The following is a 21,295-nucleotide window of genomic DNA, read 5'->3' on the forward strand; positions in this document are numbered from 1 at the left end:
TGTGGTGTGTGGATTCATCTGACAGAGTTAAAACTTTTCTTTGAGGCCGGGCGCGGTGGCTCACGCCTATAATCCCAGCACTTTGGGAGGCCGAGACGGGCGGATCACGAGGTCAGGAGATCAAGACCATCCTGGATAACACAGTGAAACCCCGTCTCTACTAAAAATACAAAAAAAAAAATTAGCCGGGCGTGGTGGCGGGCGCCTGTAGTCCCAGCTACTCGGGAGGCTGAGGCAGGAGAATGGCGTGAACCCGGGAGGCGGAGCTTGCAGTGAGATGAGATGACGCCACTGCACTCCAGCCTGGGCGACAGAGCGAGACTCCGTCTCAAAAAAAAAAAAAAAAAAAAAAAACTTTTCTTTGATTCAGCAGTTTGGAAACTCTTTTTCTATAGATTCTCCACAGGGACATTTGGGAGCCCATTGAGGCCTATATTAGAAAACTGATATCCTGCGATAAAAACTAGAAAGAAGCTATCTGTGAAAAGCCTTTGTGATGTGAGGATTCATCACAGTGAGTTAAAACTTTAATTTGATTCAGCAGGTTGGAAACTGTAGAATCTGTGCAGGGAAATTTCAGGAAATAGTTGAGAGCCCATTCAGGCCAATATTGAAAAACAGGGATCCTGTGATAAAAACTAGAAAGAAGCTGTCTGTGAAAACGCTTTTGGATATGTGGATTCATCTCACAGAGGTAAACCTTTATTGTGATTCAGCAGTTGAAATGCTGTTTCTGTAGCACGTGCACAGGGTTATTTGAAAGTCATTTGAGGCCTATAGTGAAAAACCAAATATACCACAATAAAAACTATTCACAACCTATCTGTGAAAACACTGTGCAATGTGTGGATTCATCTCACAGAGCTAAACCTTTCTTTTGTTTATTTGTTTGTTTTTTCCTTTTTTTATTATACTTTAAGTTTTAGGGTACTTGTGCACAACATGCAGGATAGTTACATATGTATACATGTGCCATGTTGGTGTGCTGCACCCATTAACTCATCATTTAACATTAGGTATATCTCCTAATGCTATCCCACGTCATCCCCCCCCGCCCACAACAGGTCCCAGTGTGTGATGTTCCCCTTCCTGTGTCCATATGTTATTGTTCAATTCCCATCTATGAGTGAGAAAATGCGGTGTTTCATTTTTTGTCCTTGCAATAGTTTGCTGAGAATGATGGTTTCCAACTTCATCCATGTCCCTACAAAGGACATGAACTCATCATTTTTTATGGCTGCATAGTATTCCATGGTGTATATGTGCCACATTTTCTTAATCCAGTCAATCACTGTTGGACATTTGGCTTGGTTCCAAGTCTTTGCTATTGTGAATAGTGCCCCAATAAAAATACATGTGCATGTGTCTTTATAGCAGCATGATTTATAATCCTTTGGGTATATACCCAGTAATGGGATTGCTGGGTCAAATGGTATTTCTAGTTTTAGATCCCTGAGGAACGGCTACACTGACTTCTGCAATGGTTGAACTAGTTTACAGTCCCACCAACAGTGTAAAAGTGTTCCTATTTCTCCACATCCTCTCCAGCACCTGTTTTTGCCTGACTTTTAAATGATCACCATTCTAACTGGTGTGAGATGGTATCTCACTGTGGTTTTGATTTGCATTTCTCTTGATGGCCAGTGATGATGAGCATTTTTTCATGTGTTTTTTGGCTGCATAAATGTTTTCTTTTGAGAAGTATCTGTTCATATCCTTCCCCCACTTTTTGATGGGGTTGTTTTTTTCTTGTAAATTTGTTTGAGTTCATTGTAGATTCTGGATATTCGCCCTTTGTCAGATGAGTAGATTCCAAAAATGTTCTCCCATTCTGTAGGTTGCCTGTTCACTTTGATGGCAGTTTCTTTTGCTGTGCAGAAGCTCTTTAGTTTAATTAGATCCAATTTGTCAATTTTGGCTTTTGTTGCCATTGCTTTTGGTGTTTTAGACATGAAGTCCTTGCCCATGCCTATGTCCTGAATGGTATTGCCTAGGTTTTCTTCTAGGGTTTTTATGGTTTTAGGTCTAACATTTAAGTCTTGAATCCATCTTGAATTAATTTTTGTATAAGGTGTAAGGAAGGGATCCAGTTTCAGCTTTCTACATATGGCTAGCCAGTTTTCCCAGCACCATTTATTAAATAAGGAATCATTTCACCATTTCTTGATTTTGTCAGGTTTGTCAAGGATCAGATGGTTATAGATATGTGGCATTGTTTCTGAGGGCTCTGATCTGTTCCATTGGTCTGTATCTCTGTTTTGGTACCAGTACCATGCTGTTTTGTTTACTATAGCCTCGTAGTATAGTTTGAAGTCAGGTAGCCAGATGCCTCCGGCTTTGTTCTTTTGGCTTGGTATTGTCTTGGCAATGCAGGCTCTTTTTTGGTTCCATATGAACTTTAAAGTAGTTTTCTTTTCCAATTCTGTGAAGAAATTCATTGGTACCTTGATGGGGATGGCATTGAATCTATAAATTACCTTGGACAGTATGGGCATTTTCACGATATTCATTCTTCCTATCCATGAGCATGGAATGTTCTTCCATTTGTTTGTATCTTCTTTTATTTCATTGTGCAGTGGTTTGTAGTTCTCCTTGAAGAGGTCCTTCACATCCCTTGTAAGTTGGATTCCTAGGTATTTTATTCTCTTTGAAGCAATTGTGAATGGCAGTTCACTCATGATTTGGCTCTCTGTTTGTCTGTTATTGGTGTATAAGAATGCTTGTGATTTTTGTACATTGATTTTGTATCCTGAGACTTTGCTGAAGTTGCCTATCAGCTTAAGGAGATTTTGGGCTGAGACAATGGGGTTTTCTAGATATGCAATCATGTCATCTCCAAACAGGGACAATTTGACTTCCTCTTTTCCTAATTGAATACCTCTTATTTCCTTCTCCGGTCTGATTGCCCTGGCCAGAACTTCCAACACTATGTTGAACAGGAGTGGTGAGAGAGGGCATCCCTGTCTTGTGCCAGTTTTCAAAGGGAATGCTTCCAGTTTTTACACATTCAGTATGACATCGGCTGTGTGTTTGTCATAGATAGCTCTTATTATTTTGAAATATGTCCCACCAATACCTAATTTATTGAGAGTTTTTAGCATGAAATGTTGTTGAATTTTGTCAAAAGCCTTTTCTGCATCTATTGAGATAATCGTATGGTTTTTGTCATTGGTTCTGTTTATATGCTGGATTATGTTTATTGATTTGCATATGTTGAACCAGCCTTGCATCCCAGGGATGGAGCCCACTTCATCATGGTGGATAAGCTTTTTGATGTGCTGCTGGATTCGGTTTGCTAGTATTTTATTGAGGATTTTTGCATTGATGTTCATCTGGGATATTGGTCTAAAATTCTCTTTTTTGTTGTGTCTCTGCCAGGCTTTGGTATCAGGATGATGCTGGCTTCATAAAAGGAGAGGATTCACTCTTTTTCTATTGATTGGAATAGTTTCAGGAGGAATGGTACCAGCTCCTCCTTGTACCTCTGATAGAATTTGGCTGCGAATCCATCTGGTCCTGGACTTTTTTTGCTTGGTAAGCTATTAATTATTGCCTAAATTTCAGAGCCTGTTATTGGTTCATTCAGAGATTCAACTTCTTCCTGATTTAGTCTTGGGAGGGTGTATGTGTCGAGGAATTTATCCATTTCTTCTAGATTTTCTACTTTATTTGTGTAGAGGTGTTTATAGCATTCTCTGATGGTAGTTTGTATTTCTGTGGGGTCAGTGGTGATATTCCCTTTATCATTTTTTATTGCATCTATTTGATTCTTCTCTCTTTTCTTCTTTATTAGTCTTGCTAGTGGTCTATCAATTTTGTTGATCTTTTCAAAAAACCAGCTCCTGGATTCATTGATTTTTTGAAGGGTTTTTGTGTCTCTATTTCCTTCAGTTCTGCCCTGATCTTAGTTATTTCTTGCCTTCTGCTAGCTTTTGAATGTATTTGCTCTTGCTTCTCTAGTTCTTTAATTGTGATGTCAGGGTGTCAATTTTGGATCTTTCCTGCTTTCTCTTGTGGGCATTTAGTGTGATAAATTTCCCTCTACACACTGCTTTGAATGTGTCCCAGAGATGCTGGTATGATGTGTCTTTGTTCTCATTGGTTTCAAAGAACATCTTTATTTCTGCCTTCATTTTGTTATGTATCCAGTAGTCATTCAGGAGCAGGTTGTTCAGTTTCCATGTAGTTGAGTGGTTTTGAGTGAGTTTCTTAATCCTGAGTTCTAGTTTGATTGCACTGTGGTCTGAGTGACAGTTTGTTATAATTTCTGTTCTTTTACACTTGCTGAGGAGTGCTTTACTTCCAACTATGTGGTCAATTTTTGAATAAGTGGGGTGTGGTGCTGAAAAGAATGTATATTCTGTTGATTTGGGGTGAAGAGTTCTGTAGATGTCTATTAGGTCCAATTGGTGCAGAGCTAAATTCAATTCCTGGATATCCTTGTTAACTTTCTGTCTCATTGATCTGTCTAATGTTAACAGTAGAGTGTTAAATTTTCCAATGATTATTGTGTGGGAGTCTAAGTCTCTTTGTCAGTCTCTAAGGACTTACTTTATGAATCTGAGTACTCCTGTATTGGGTGCCTATCTATTTAGGATAGTTAGCTCTTCTTGTTGAATTGATCCCTTTAACATTATGGAATGGCCTTCTTTGTCTCTTTTGATCTTTGTTGGTTTAAAGTCTGTTTTATCAGAGAGCAGGATTGCAACCCCTGCCTTTTTTGTTTTCCATTTTCTTGGTAGATCTTTTTCCATCCCTGTATTTTGAGCCTATGTGTGTCTCTGCACGTGAGATGGCTTTCCTGAATACAGCACACTGATGGTTCTTGACTCTATCCAATTTGCTAGTCTGTGTCTTTTAATTGGAGCATTTAGCCCATTTACATTTAAGGTTAATATTGTTATGTGTGAATTTGATCCTGTCATTATGATGTTAGCTGGTTACTTTGCTCGTTAGTTGATGCAGTTTCTTCCTAGCCTCGATGGTCTTTACAATTTGGCATGTTTTGGCAATGGCTGGTACCATTTGTTCCTTTCCATGTTTAGTGCTTCCTTCAGGAGCTCTTTTAGGGCAGGCCTGGTGGTGACAAAATCTCTCAGCATGTGCTTGTCTGTAAAGTATTTTATTTCTCCTTCACTTATGAAGCTTAGTTTGGCTGGATATGAAATTCTGGGTTGAAAATTCTTTAAGAATGTTGAATATTGGCCTCCACTCTCTTCTGGCTTGTAGAGTTTCTGCCAGGAGATCAGCTGTTAGTCTGATGGGCTTGCCTTTGTGGGTAACCCGACCTTTCTCTCTGGCTGCCCTTAACATGTTTTCCTTCATTTCAGCTTTGGTGAATCTGACAATTGTGTGTCTTGGAGTTGCTCTTCTTGAGGAATATCTTGGTGGCATTCTCTGTATTTCCTGAATCTGAATGTTGGCCTGCCTTTCTAGATTGGGGAAGTTCTCCTGGATAATATCCTGCAGAGTGTTTTCCAACTTGGTTCCATTCTCCCCATCACTTTCAAGTACAACAATCAGACCTAGATTTGGTCTTTTCACATAGTCCCATATTTCTTGGAGGCTTTGTACATTTATTTTTATTCTTTTTTCTCTAAACTTCTCTTCTCGCTTCATTTAATTTATTTGCTCTTCCATCACTGATACCCTTTCTTCCAGTTGATCGAATCGGCTACTAAGGCTTGTGCATTTGTCACGTCATTCTTGTGCCTTGGTTTTCAGCTCCATCAGGTCCTTTAAGGAGTTCTCTGCATTAGTTATTCTAGTTAGCCATTTGTCTAATTTTTTTTTCAAGGTTTTTAACTTCTTTGCCATGGGTTTGAACTTCCTCCTTTAGCTTGGAGTAGTTTGATCTTCTAAAGCCTTCTTCTCTCAGCTTGTCAAAGTCATTCTCTGTCCAGCTTTTTTCCATTGCTGGTGAGGAGCTGCATTCCTTTGGAGGAGGAGAGGTGCTCTGATTTTTAGTTTCCAGATTTTCTGCTCTGTTTATTTCCATCTTTGTGGTTTTATCTACCTTTGGTCTTTGATGATGGTGACCTACAGATGGGGTGTTGTTATGGATGTCCTTTCTGTTTGTTAGCTTTCCTTCTAACAGTCAGGACCCTCAGCTGCAGTTCTGTTGGAGTTTGCTGGAGGTCCACTCCAGACCCTGTTTGCCTGGGTATCAGCAGCAGAGGCTGCAGAACAGCAGATATTCATGAGCAGCAAATGTTGCTGCCTGATCATTCCTCTAGATATTTTGTCTCAGAGGAGCACCCGGCCACGTGAGTTGTCAGTCTGTCTCTACTGGGTTGTGCCTCCCAGTTAGGCTACTCGGGGGTCAGGGACCCACTTGAGGAGGCAGTCTGTCTGTTCTTAGATGTCCAGCTGCATGCTGGGAGAACCACTACTCTCTTCAAAGCTGTCAGACAGGGACATTTAAGTCTGCAGAGAATTCTGCTACCTTTCTTTTGGCTATGCCCTGCCCCTAGAGGTGGATTCTACAAAGGCAGGCAGGCCTCCTTGAGCTGTGGTGGACTCCACCCAGTTTGAGCTTCCTGGCCACTTTATTTAGCTATGCAAGCCTGGGTAATGGTGGATGCCCTTCCCCCAGCCTCGCTGCTGCCTTGCAGTTTGACCTCAGACTTCTGTGCCAGCAATGAGTGAGGCTCCATGTGTGTAGGACCCTCTGAGCCAGGCGCAGGATATAATCTCCTGGTGTGCCATTTGCTAAGACCATTGGAAAAGTGCAGTATTAGGGTGGGAGGGACCCAATTTTCCAGGTGCTGTCTGTCACCCCTTTCTTTGACTAGGAAGGGAATTCCCTGACCCCTTGTGCTTCCCAGGTGAGGTGATGCCTCACCCTGCTTCAGCTCACACTCGATGTGCTGCAGCCACTGTCCTACACCCACTTTATGACACTCCCTAGTGAGATGAACCCAGTACCTCAGTTGGAAATTCAGAAATCACCCCTCTTCTGCATCGCTCATGCTGGGAGCTGTAGACTGGGGTGCTTCCTATTCGGCCATCTTGGCTCCACCCCCAACCTTTCTTTTGATGCATCAGGTAAGTAACATTTTTTTTTTCTTTTTGTAGAATCTGCAAAACGACATTTTGGAGCCCATTAAGGCCTATAATGAAAAACCACATATCCACCAATGAAAACTAGAAAGAAGCTATTTGTGAAAACCCTTTGTGATGCATGGATTCATCTCATAGAGGTCACCTTTCTTTTGATTCAGCAGGTTGGAAACACTGTTTATGTAGAATCTGCAAAGGGACATTTTGGAGTCCATTGAGGTCTATAGTAAAAAAACGAATATCCCATGATAAAAACTAGAAAGAACCAACTGTGATACACTCTGTGATGTGTGGATTTATCTCACAGAGTAAAACCTTTCTTTTAATTCAGAAAGTTGAAAACACTCTTTTTCTAGAACCTGTCCAGTAAAATTTGGGAGTCCATTGATGTCTGTAGTGAAAAAACAATATCTCGCAATAAAAACTAGAATAATCTATCTGTGAAAACTCTTTGTGATGTGTGGATTCATCTCACAAAGTAAATTTTCTTTTGATTCAGAAGGATGGAAACACTCTTTTTGTAGAATCTGCGCAGGGGCATTTGGGAACCCATTGAAGCCTATACTGAAAAACCAAATATCCTGCAATAAAAAGTAAGAAGAAACTATCTGTGAAAATGCTTTGTGATGTGTAGACTCATCTCACAGAGTTAAATCTTTGTTTTGATTTGGCAGGTTGGAAACACTTCTTTTGTTCTATCTTTGAAGGGACATTTGGGAGCCCATTGAGGCTTATAGTGAAAAACTGAACATCCTGCAATAAAAAGTAGAAAGAAGCTATGTATGTAAACATTTTGTGGTGTGTGGATTCATCTAACTGAGTTAAGTATTTCTTTTGATTCCAGATGTTGGAAACACTCTTTTTATAGAATCTGCACAGGGACACTTTGGAGCTTATTGAGGGCTATACTGAAAAACCGAATATACCACGATGAAAACTAAAAGGAATCTATATGTGAAAATGCTTTGTGATGTGTGGATTTATCTCACAGAATTAAACCTTTCTTTTGATTCAGCAGGCTGAAAAACACTCTTTTTGTAGAATCTGTGCAGGGGCATTTGGGAGATTTTGAGGCATATAGTGAAAAAATGAATATTCCACACTAGACTACTAGAAAGAGCTATCTGAGAAAATGTTTTGCATTGTGGGGATTCATCTCACAGAGATAAACTTTTTTTTTGATTCAGTAGATTGTAAACACTCTTTTTGTAGAATCTGTGCAGGTACATTTGGGAGCCCATTGAGGCGTATAGTGAAAAACAAAATATCCCACAATAAAAATTAAAAAGAAGCTATCTGTGAAAATGCTTTGTGATGGGTGGATTCATCTCACAGAGAGAAACCTTTCTTTAGATACAGCAGGTTGGAAACTCCTTTTTTTTAGAATCTGTAAAGGGACATTAAGGAGCCCATATAGGCCTATAGTGAAAAACAAAATGTCCAGCAATGAAAACTAAAAAGAAGCCATCTGTGAAAATGTTTCATGATGTATGGATTTATCTCACAAGGGTAAAACTTTCTTTTGCTTTAGCAGGTTGGAAACACTCCTTTTGTAGAATTTGCACAGAGATATTTGAGAGCCCAGTGAAGCCTATGGTGAAAAACTAAATATTCTGCAATAAAACTACAAAGAAGCTATCTGTGAAAATGCTTTGTGATATGTGGATTCTTCTCACAGTGTAAAACCTTTCTTTTGATTCAGCAGGTTGGAAACACTTTTTTTGTAGAATCTGCAAAGGAACATTTTAGAGCCCATTGAAGCCTATAGTGGAAAGCAAAATATCCCACGATAAAAACTAGAAATAAGCTTTCTGTGAAAATGCTTTCTGATGTGTAGATAAATCAAACAGAGCTAAACCTTTTTTTGATTCACTAGGTTGGAAACATTCTTTTTGTAGAATCTGTGCAGTGACATTTGGGAGCCCATTGAGGCCTGTAGTGAAAAACTCATATCATATGATAAAAACTAGAAAGAAGCTTTCAGTGAAAATGCTTTGCAATGTGTGGAATCATCTCACAGAGATAAACCTTTATTTTCATTCAGCAGGTTGGGATCACTTTTTTTTGTAGAATCTACAAAGGGACATTTGGGAGCTGATTGAAGCGTAGAGTGAAAAAAACTGAATATCCCACAATAAAAACTGGAAAGAAGCTAGCTCTGAAAATGCTTTGCAATGTGTGGATTCAACTCACAGAGTTAAACCTTTCTTTTGATTCAGCATGTTGGAAACAGTCTTTTTGTCGAATCTGCAAAGGGACATTTTGGAGCCCTTTGATGTCTGTACTGAAAAACCGAATATCCCATAACAAAAACTAGAAAAAAGCTATGTGTGAAAATGCTTTCCAATGTGTGGATAAATCACACAGAGTTTAACTTTTTTGTTTGATTCAGCAGGTTGGAAACACTCTTTTTGTAGAATCTGCACAGAGACATTTGGGAGCCCATTGAGGCCTATAGTGAAAAAACCGAATATCCCGCAATCTAAACTAGAATGAGAGTTAAACCTTTCTTTTGATTCAGCAGTGGAGAACACTCCTTTTGTAGAATCTGTGAACAGTCATTTGGGAGCCAATCGAGGTCTATAGTGAAAAACAGAATATCCCATGATACAAACTAGAAAGAAGCTATCTGTGAAAATGCTTTGTGATGTTTGGATTCTGCTTGCAGAGTTAAATCTTTCCTTTGATTCAGCAGGTTGGAAACGCTCTTTTTATAGAATCAATGAAAGGACATTTGGGACTCATTGACGCATATAGCAAAAAACTGAATATCCCATGATAAAACTGGAAAGAAGCTATCTCTGAAAATGCTTTGCAACATGTGGATTCACCTCACAGGGTTGAAACCTTCTTTTGATTTGGCAGGTTGCATACTCTTTTCGTACAATCTGTGAAGGGACATTTTGGAGACCATTGATGTCTATAGTGAAAAACCAAATATCTCATAATAAAAATTAGAAAGAAGATATCTGTGAAAGCTCTTTTTGACCTGTGGATAAATCAAATAGCCTTAAACCTTTCTTTTGATTCAGCAGGTTGGAAACACTCTTTTTTGTAGAATCTGTACAGTGCCATTTGGGAGCCCATTGAGGCCTATATTGAGAAACCAAATATTTCACGATCAAAAATAGAAAGAAGCTATCTTTGAATACCCTTTGTGATGTGTGGATTCATCTCACAGAGTTAAAACTTTCTTTTGATTCAGCAGGTTGGAAATACATTTATTGTAGAATTTGCGATGGAAAATTTGGGAGCCCATTGTGGCCTATGGTGAAAAACTGAATATCCCAAGATAAAAATTAGAAAGAAGTTATCTAATAAAAGTAAAAAAGCTTTCTGATGTGTGGATTAATCAAACAATGTTAAAACTTATTTTTGATTCAGCAGGTTTGAAACACTCTTTGTAGAATCTTCACTGAGATATTTGGGAGCCCATTGAGACCTATAGTGGAAAGCCAATTATCCCATGATAAAAACAAGAAAGAAGCTGTCTGTGAAAATGCTTAGTGATATGTGGATTCATTTCACAGAGTTAAACCATTCTTGTGATTCAGCAGGTTGGAAATACTCTTTGTGTACAATCTGCCAAGGGACATTTGGGAGCCCATTGAGGCCTATAGTTAAAACCGAATATTCTGTGATTAAAACTTGAAAGAAGCTGTCTGTGAATACACTTTAAGATGTGTGTATTCATCTCACAGATTTAAAAATGTCTTTTGATTCAGGAAGTTGGAAACAGTCTCATGTAGAATCTGTGAATGGACATTTCGGAGCCTTTCAGGCCTACAGTGAATAACCGAATATCCCACGATAAATACTAGGAAAAATCTAATAGTGAGAGTGCTTTGTGATATGTGGATTTATCTCACAGAATTAAACCTTTCTTTTGGTTCAGAAGATTGGAAATACTCTTTTTGTAGAATCTGTGAAGGGTCATTTTGGAACTCATTGAGGCCTATAGTCAAAAACTGACTGTCCCACGATAAAAACTAGAAAGTAGCTATTTGTGAAAATGCTTTCCAATGTGTGGATAAATTAAACAGAATTAAATCTTTTTTTGACTTAGCTGGTTGGAAACACTCTTTTTGTAGAATCTGCACAGTGACATTTTGGAGTTCATTGAGGCCTGTAGTAAAAAACCAATATCCCACAATAAAAACTAGAAAGAAGCTATCTGTGAAAATTCTTTGCAATATATGGATTCATCTTACAGAGTTAAACATTTCTTTTTATTCAGAAGGTTGGAAACACTCTTTTTGTAGAATCTGTGCAGGGACATTTGGGAACCCAGAGAGGCATATAGTGAAAAACCAAATATCCCATGATAAAAACTAGAAAGAAGCTATTTGTGAAAACACTTTGGGATGTGTGGATTCACCTCACAGATTTAAACCTTTCTTTTGATTTAGCAGGTGGAAAACTCTGTTTTTGTAGAATCTGCAAAGTGACATTTGGGTGCCCATTGAGGCCGCCTATAGTGGAAATCCAAATATTCTGCAATAAAAACTAGAAAGAAGCTATCTGTGAAAATGCTTTGTCATGTGTGGATTCATCTCACAGAGTTAAATGTTTATTTTGATTCAGCAGGTTGGAACCACTCTTTTTGTAGAATCTGCAAAGAGACATTTGGGAGCCCTTTGATATCTATAGTGAAAAACCAAATATCCCACTATAAAAACAAGAAAGAAGCTACCACAAAACACTTTGCAATGCATGGATTCACTTAACAGGTTAAACCTTTCTTTTGATTCAGAAGGTTGGAAACACTCTTTTTGTAGAACCTTCCAACGGACATTTGGGAGCCTACTGAGCCCTATAGCTAAAAGATGAATATCCTGCGATAAATACTTGAAAGATGCCATATGTGAAAACACTTTGCTATGTGTGCATTCATCTCACAGAGTTAAACTTTTTTTAATTTATTTTTTATTCAGCAGGTTGGAAACACTCTTTTTGTAGAATCTGCGAATGGAAATTTGGGAGCCCACTGAGGCTTATAGTGGAAAACCAAATATCTCACAATAAAAACTAGAAAGAAGTTATCTGTGAAAATTATTTGTGTTGTGTGGATTCATCTCACAGAGCTAAATCTTTTTTTAGATTCAGCAGTTTGGAAACACTCTTTTTGTAGAATCTGTGAAAAATCATTTTGGAGCCCATTTAACCCTATAGTTAAAAAAAAACCCTCAATATTTCACAATAAAAACTAGAAAGAAGCCATCTGTGAAAATGCTTTGCAATGTGTGGATTCATCTCACTGAGTTAAACCATTCTTTTGATTCAGCAGGTTGGAAACACTCTTTTCATAGAATCTGTGAAGGGACATTTGGGAGCCCATTGAGGTAATTCATAAAACTAAAAATAAGCCATCTGTGAAAATGCTTTGTGATGTGTGGATTCATCTTACAGAGGAGTTAAACCTTTCTTTTGATTCAAAAGGTTGGAAACCCTCTTTTTGTAGAATCTGCAAAGGATCATTTGGGTGCCCATTGAGGCCTATACTGAAGAAGCAAATATCCCATGCTAAAAACCAGAAGGAAGCTATCTGTGAAAACACTTTGCAATATGTGGATTCATCTCACAGAGTTAAACTTTTCTTTTTATTCAGTGGGTTGGAAACACAGGCTTGGATTTGCATTTCTGACCAAATCTCATGTCAGATTGGAGGAGGTTCTTGATGAGACGAGATTGGATCTTGGGTGCAAAGTTACTCTTTGCTGCTCTTATGATAGTGACTGAATTATCATGAGATCCCATGCGTGATTTAAAGACATGTTGCACTTCTCACTTTGCATTCTGTCTTTCCTGCCACCATGTGAAGTAGGTTTTTGCTTTCCCTTCAACTGCAGCCATGATTGTAAATTTCCTGAGTCCTCTCTGTTATGCTTCCCATTAAGTCCATGTAACTGGGAGTCAATTATCCCCCTTTTCTTTATAAACTAGCCAGTCTCAGGTAGTTCTTTATAGGAGCATGAGAATGGACTAATACAACTACCTAGATACTATACAAGATGACCATCCACAAGGCACACAGTCATCTGATTCATCAAGATCAATGTGAAGGAAAAAATCTTAAGGCAGCTAAAGAGAAGAATCAGTACACATACAAGGGGAACCCCTTCAGGGTAGCAGTGGACCTCTTACAGAAATCTCACAAGTCAGAAGAGGTTGTAGGCATATTTTCAGAATCCTTTAAAAAAATTCACCAAAGATTTTTTATCTTATCAAACAAGGCCTCATAAGCATAAGAGAAATAAAATTCTTCTCAGACAAACACTGATGGAATTCATTACCACTAGACCAGTCTTACAAGAGGTCTAGGAAAGGGTGTTAAACATGGAATAAGAAAATGACAACTGTTACCACAAAAACACAATTAAGCACATATCCAGACATTGTAAAGCAGCTACATCATCAAGTCGTCATAGCAACAAGCTAACAACATAACAAGATCAAAATCTCACATATCAGTAGTAACTCTGGATATAAATAGGCTAAACATCCTATTTATAAGACATAGAGTGGAAAGATGGATAAAAAGACAAAGCCCCACCATCTACCCTTTTCAACAGACCCATCTCACATGTAATGACACCCAAAGGCACAAAGTCAAAGGATTAAGAAAGACTGATCTTGCAAATAGAAAATAAAAAGATCAGGAATCACTATTTTTATATATTAAAAAAACCCTCAGAAAAGGAAACCCTTAACAAACTAGGTGCCTTTGTCACAAAAATGGAACATACTTAAAAATAGTAAGAACCATCCATAAAAATCTCACAGCCAAAATCATGCTAAATGAGAAAAAGCTTGAACCATTGCCATTGAGAATTGGAACAAGACAAGCATGCCCCTAGCACTGGAAATTCTAGCTGGAGCAATCAGGCAAGATAAAGAAATAAAAGGCATCCAATAAGAAAAGAAGAAGTCAAACTGTCTCTCTTCACAAACAATATGACTCTATACTTTCACCATGAAATCTCCATAAAACCTTTCTAGAGATGATAAATAACTTCAGTAAGGGATCAGGATACAAAATCAATGTAAAAATCAATAGCATTTCTATACATCAATAACATTCAAGCTGAGATTCAAATCAAGAACACAATCTATTTATAATAGTCATAAAAATTTTGAAATATGTGGGAATTGTCTTATGCCCAATCTTAGAGAAAAGGTTTTCAATTTCTCACTGTCAAGTGTGATGTTAGCTGTGGTCTTGTCACATACAACCTTTATTGTGTTGAGGTACATTACTTTTACATCTAATTTATTGATAGCGTTTTTCATGAAAGAATATAAAATTTAGTCAAATGCCTTTTTTGCATGTATTGAAATGATCATGCGGTTTTTGTCCATTCAGTTAATGTGGAACATAACATTTATAGATTTGCATATATTGAACCATCCTTGCATTGCAGGGATAAATCCCACTTGATTATGGTGAATCATTCTTTTAACATTTGGATGAATTTTGTTTGCTAGTATATTATTAAGAATTTTTGCTTCTGCGTTAATCAGGCATATTGGCCTGTAATGTTCTTTTCTTGTAGTGTCCTTATCTAGCTTTAATATCACAGTAATGCTGGCCTTATAAAATAAGTTTGAAAGTGTTCCCATTAGAAGTTGTCTTGGACCTGTGGAAAAAATATTAAGTGTTACCTCCTTTTCAATTTTTGGAAGTTTGAGAAATATTGGTATTAGATCTTCTTTCAGTGTTTGATAGTATTCAGCAGTGACACTTTTATCAGGTCCTGGGCTTTTTTTTTTCTTTTTGGATGGGAGGCTTTTTATTACTAATCTCTTTACTCAGAATTGATTTGTTCAGCTTTTCTATTTCTTCATGATTTAGTCTTAGCAGGTTGTATGTGTCTAGAAATTTATTAATTTGTTCTAAGTTATCCAATTTATTGGTGTATAATTGCCCACCATAGTCTCTTGTGAACCTGTATAGTTCTATTGTATTAGTTGCAATCTTTCCTCTTTCATTTCTGATTTTGAGTCTAAGATTTTTTCTCACTCTATGTAAATTATTGTTATTTTCTTAATCTTTAAAAAAAGACTTAGTGTCATTGATCTTTTGTATCATTTTCCCAATCTGCATCATTTCATGTATTTCATTTATTTCTGCTGTAGTCTTTATTATTTCCTTCCTTCTACTAACTATGGGTATAGTTTGTTCTTTTTTTAGTTCCTGTGGTGTAACATTAGCTCATTTATTTGAAATCTTTCTTCTTTTTTTGATGTATGTCATTTATTGACATAACCTCCCTCTTAGAACAGCTTTTGCTACATTCCATAAGTTTTGGTACATGGTGATCCATTTTGTTTGTCTAAGATATTTTAAAATTTTCTTTTATACTTACCTTTGGCTCATTAGTTGCTTAAGTGCATATTGTGTAATTTCCACATATTTGTAAATTTTCTAAAATCCTGTCTATTATTGATTTCTAGTTTCATACCATTGTGGTAGGAAAAGATACTTGGTATTTCACACACCGTTATATTTATATTTTTATATATATATATGTATATATATATATATAAGCATGTGTGTGTATATATGTATATATATTCAAACCCTCTTCAAAATGCCTTAGCATTTTTTTCACTCTCTGTGTTTCTTTCTTTACAACTAACCACATTTTAAAACTTCCTAATCTTGTAATCCAATTATCTATATCTCTCTTTTTAACTTAGTTTTATTCCACTCCTTGCCTTGTTTTATGCTTATTTCTATCACTTTTTAATATTTCTAGCAGTGGCATTTTAGTAAGTATACTCGAACGATTCTACTGTATCAAATTGAAAGTATTATCCTTAGGTTTCAGAAACTTTGAAAAATTGTTATAGCCTAATAAATGACATTTTTTTAGTTACTATTTGTTTGTAGGTTTTGCTTTACTCAGTTTTCTGATTGTTATAGTTGTCCACACCCAATAAGCAATCTTTGATTGGGTGACTCAGGCTCTTTCTGTTCCTAATCAAGTTACATCTGTTCTTTGTAAAACTCATTTATCTCTAATGTAAAACTCATTATCTCTAATGTCCTATTGGAATCATTACTATTTGGAAAGCAGATTTATTAAAAATGTTAATGCCTGGTGGCAAAAAATTAATAAAATCGCTTCATATAACACTATTGAAATTAAAAACAAAGCTAGAACTTCCAAATACTTGCAGATAAAGCAGTGTAGTTTCTTTTGAATAGTGGTTCAGAATTGAGAGACAGATCCAGCTTCTTGCCTATGCATTTATTATTTTTAAAGCTGGCGTTACTGAACATGCTGTCTGTAAATGCACAGTTTCAGGAGGAAAATCAACATGACAAGAGACAAACATCACCATTAGATTAATGTCAGAGGAGTATTGGTATTAAGTAATTCTTGTTTCTGCTAGTCTTATTCAGATGAGATGTTCAAATTCCAGCTTTCAAGATTGTAAATTAAAGTTCTGCTAACTAAATTCCCTGTTCCTACTTCCTAACCACTCATTTATTCTCCAACCAATTATGATTAAGACTTCATCTCCACAACTCCACTGAAATTATTTTGTGATTGTCATCAATAACCTTTTAATTGCCAATCCAATTGTCATTTCTCCATCTTCATTTTAGTTCATCATTCAGTAGTATTTGATATCATTTATCCCTTCTTCATTCTTGATGAAAACAATATTTTTCTCTTTCCTCATTGGATACTTAACAATTTTCTTTTCTTTTCTTTCTAATATCTAAATGTTGGCATTTCCCAGGGCTTTGATATCTACACTTAATTGCTAGGAAATCACAAGTAGTTCCACAGTTTTAAATATTATCTATAACCTGATTTTCTCCAAAACACCAGAATAACTAAGTCTACTTAATATTTCTTCTTTAATATGTAATATATGTCAAAATTAACAAGTAAAAACCTTTGTTTTCTTAAATCCTGCTAATTTCCCAGTATTCTATATATCCTGAACACAGCCATTCTTGATGATTGTCTTTCGCATACTATGTGAAATCAATCAAGACTCCCAGGTCTTTGTATCTGGGCCATTCTCACAGGCTCTACCACAATCATTTTGGTATAAACATTTTTTCCCATAACACTTGTGGGGTCCAGAGCAAGAAGGAAACTGGAGTCTACACACACACACACACACACACACACACACACACACACAATAAATGTAGCTGTACTCACAGCCTGAACTGCTTTCCTGTAACAGGATCCATCTGGTTCCTCCTTAGGGATTCTTCTACAACCAGGGAAACAAAGGAGCTGCTTTCCTTTTTCTTCTAGCCAGGCTCGCTGCTTATGAGCCAGGTGGAGTCAGCAAAAATATCCTGGAAAGGACAGGGTTTTCAAAGTTGCGCCTGAATCCCATGATGCCTGGGCCATCACTGGACCATTTCAAACCAGACTGAAGATTGACAAGGTCAAACTCTCCAGCAAATCAGGACAGGCTGGTTCCCTTTCTCATACCACATATTATTCAGCATTCCTGTCCCTCACACTATACTGTACTCAGCACTTCCCAAAACACCACCACACAACAGAGGGGAGAAATGAAGCACCATTTATCTTTGGAACCGAGTTCCTTAGGCACTCTCTGTAGGTGACCCGAGTTCTTTTCTCTCATCATCGACTTGTGTTGTCAGTATCACTAAATCCTGTGGCCTGACAAGCAAAGTTCTCCTCCAAAGTCCATCTCCAGAACATTTAATTCGCTTGATTAAGTACGAATATTCAACAAACTTTCTTAAGAGAATTCTTAAAAATTATGACATATATATTTGCATTTTTATTTAATACACTATATAAATTACATTTATATTTGTGTTTCAGTGTTCATATATGTGAAGCACTCCAATACGTATGGCCCAGGGTAGTACCCCTGCTCCTAGGTCCAAGTGTCATGGAATTTGTCCTAGATATCTAGATATCATCATCTGGCTCCTGTGTTATTTCATTACCTCTGACCATAATCACTGACTGTCAGCTAATTACATCTCTAAAGAGGTCATATGATATAGTTTAATCTATAGTACTAATCTGGTTTTTTAATACGAAAGAATATCCCTAGAGAAAAACTGAGTTTTTCTATCCACGAAATACATACTCCTAAACTCCTCATTGTTTCCAGGTGATCACAAGGGAAAAAAGATAACTCAGTAAATTCATATAAATTTACCAATTTGTCTCAAAATACAATATGTCATTATTTGAACATTTCCCTGAAGGTGTATTTGTGGAAATAGAAACCGTCTCAAAATTTTTGCAAATTATAGGCTCCACAGATAAGTATAATTTCTTTAGCAAGTGTTGATTATATTTTTCATTCTCAGTTTCCAATTTGATTTTTGAGAACAGGTATTTTAAGATGTTTCAGCCAAAGTACTGTGCTGTATTGCAGCATGGAAGGTTAAATGTCAATCACACTGCTTCACAAAAGTGGAAATATAGTTGAAAAATATTTCTTAAAGCTGGACTTCAAATATTTCTTAAAGCTAGACTTAAAAAGTTACAAAAATAAAATATTTGAAAACTTATCTTTATTTGTGGTTGTTGCTAGTAACTCATGAGAGCTTTCACTACTACTGCTTAGGCCCTGCCTGCAAAAGAACGAAAAATAGGTTGTAGTGGAAAGAAAAATTGTATCAGGGAGTCATCCATTTGTTATTATTGAAAGCATACAAAACATTCCATTCAGGTTTCATCTTCTTCTCTTTCAACGATTTACAGGATGTTTAAAACAAAAACAGATGACTATACATTAGATTTTTTTTTCGTATTCTGACATAAAATTTTAATTCATAATTTCATGTGTTTCCAAACCACTAAATCCTGTGGCCTGACACGAAAAGTCAGTGGTGTATAAATAAAGCATTAGTTCTGACAAATATGGTGAAGTTTAAACTACTAAGTACTTATGCTTAAATATTCTTGGGCTGATCCACAACTTATGGAAAGTTGAGTAAACCTTCTCCACGGAATCTGTCATTTCTAATTCATAGTTTATTACAACTATATTAGTTAAATAAATTCCAGTGATTTTATTGATTTTATAGTATTCAAAAGAGTATCTACCTGCACCAGTGCAGAAAGTTCCCAGCACAAAATGTCACAGGAAAAAAGGAAGTGTTCAACTTAATGCCTTTATTTAAAATATTAATAATGATATAATATGTATTAATATGTTTTGAGCAAAACTGCAAAGCCCATGTTTTTATATTCTTGTAGGAAGTGCACTTATTTTTCAAATGCAGAGATTAAGTTTAGTTTTCTTTTGTATATAATATAAGTATGATACTAAAATAAACATTTAAATATTTACATTTGTAATTAAAAAATAAAGATATCACCATATGGCACCTGTAAGGTTTAGAATAATAACAAATTTTATGATTATATACTTTTTTCCTTTTCAACCAAAATGTTAAATTTGTTTCCTTACAGAGACACACTCCATTTGACAAGCAAATTTGAGAATTTCTCCAAATTTTTGGCAATGTAACTAAAATACATTACTCACTAGATTCACATTTCAGGCTACATTAACTAAAAGTGAACTCAGACTAAAATAATGATTATATAGGCAAACCCATCTGAAGTAAACCTTACTAATTCACACCTAATGAATAGAAAAGCAGAGTCAATTAAGATTATCTTTATGTTATTAAAAAAGGATTCACCTGGATGCTTTTGTAGGCACCATATTTATTTACCACTAAAATATACTTTCTGTTCTTATAATGATTATTTCCAAAAAGTCATTACATCTACCAAATAAGAACTATATGTTTCACTCCTAATGAGCTAAGCACTTTACAGAACAGTGTCTAATTTAATCCTCCCATCTACCTCAAGAGGTCAGGACTACTACGCATATTTTACTGGTGAGTACAATACAGGATAGAGATCAACTGATCTGCTTTGGTCACGTGTCTAGAAAGAAGTTAATCAAGAGTCTAGTACAACTCTGTCATTTCCATCTCTGTTTAGTCTTAATATAGCTACTGTTTTGTGTCTTAGTATTATTTTCTGTAGGGATAAAACTTGTTATTTAAGAGACCAAGTTAGATTTAGCATAATATTAGTATCTATGAATCTAAATAAATAAAACAAAATTGTGTTAATATTTATAAATTTTAAATGTAAATTGCCTTTTTTTGATACATAAAAATTAAATACATCCGTCCTTATAATTAGTATTTAACTCAATTATTTTATGACAGGAAATCTAGCTACAAGCTATGCTAAAGTGGTAGCCTCAAAATTCTATAATTAGAGTGTAATTTGGATTCATATCATAGACATTTTTAGGCATATATCCCAAATTTGTGCGTCAAAATTAGAAAAGTACAGCATAACCAGAACTATCATGTTTATGAAATTAGTCTTTTTGGTGTTTCTACTTACATATTCCAAGAAAAACAACTACAGAAACAATTTGTGTTGCTCTGTTTTATATTTCTCATAATTATGGATATCACCTATCTTGTAAGAGAATAATGAAAATGATATGACATAATATAGAAAGCACTTAGAACAATGCTGGCATATTGATTGTCCAATAAATATAAGCATTATTGAAACACTTTATGTAAATATTTCTGTCAGGTAATCTTGGTGGTAAGCAGTAAGTAATGTTTTCATTTTTACAGAGACTAAAGAAGAAATAGAATCAAATGGAATCATGCTTTTATAAGTGTATAAGGACTTACAAATTTTAATTGGCAATTATTTCAGTTAAAATACTTTTAGAGGAAAACTATTAAAACAAATTTTTAAATAAATTTTAAACTATAAGTGACTCCTAAATGACATAGCACAAATTTCAAGTGTTAATGTTATTTTGAATATACACATATTATGTAACTTCAAAATTAATTTGTAACTTTATAATACATTTAATTTGTGACATTATATGCAACAGAAGTACCAGAATTATCAGATTAGGTAAAAATAAATTATTTCTTATGAGCCCACTATACAACAAATGCCAGTCCAGATCTAACTCCATTCAATTCTCTCTCCTTCAAATTATGCTTCCTTAGCATATATAAATATATAATATATAGAAATATAATTTAAAAATTATATTTATCTATATATTGTCTTCATTGTCCAAAATGATAGCAATTAGTCACATAATATTGAGTGTGTAAAATCTGGCTTGTTCAAATTAAGAGGTGCTATAAGTGTAACATACCAGACTTTGAGGCTGTAGTACAAAAAATGTAAAA

The 21,295-nt window shown here is 35.9% G+C and overlaps 1 long non-coding RNA gene across 1 annotated transcript; it reads left to right on the forward strand.

Moving 5' to 3' along the window:
- Nucleotides 1-356: 356 nt before the first annotated feature.
- LOC129058971 (uncharacterized) lies at nucleotides 357-7,841 on the forward strand. The gene is made up of 2 exons (XR_008524492.1): nucleotides 357-694; nucleotides 7,078-7,841. It is a non-coding gene; the product is annotated as an uncharacterized LOC129058971 (long non-coding RNA).
- The last annotated feature ends 13,454 nt before the right edge of the window (nucleotides 7,842-21,295 follow it).

Source organism: Pongo abelii, chromosome 3 (genome assembly GCF_028885655.2).
Source record: "Pongo abelii isolate AG06213 chromosome 3, NHGRI_mPonAbe1-v2.0_pri, whole genome shotgun sequence".
Classification (NCBI taxonomy): domain Eukaryota; kingdom Metazoa; phylum Chordata; class Mammalia; order Primates; family Hominidae; genus Pongo; species Pongo abelii.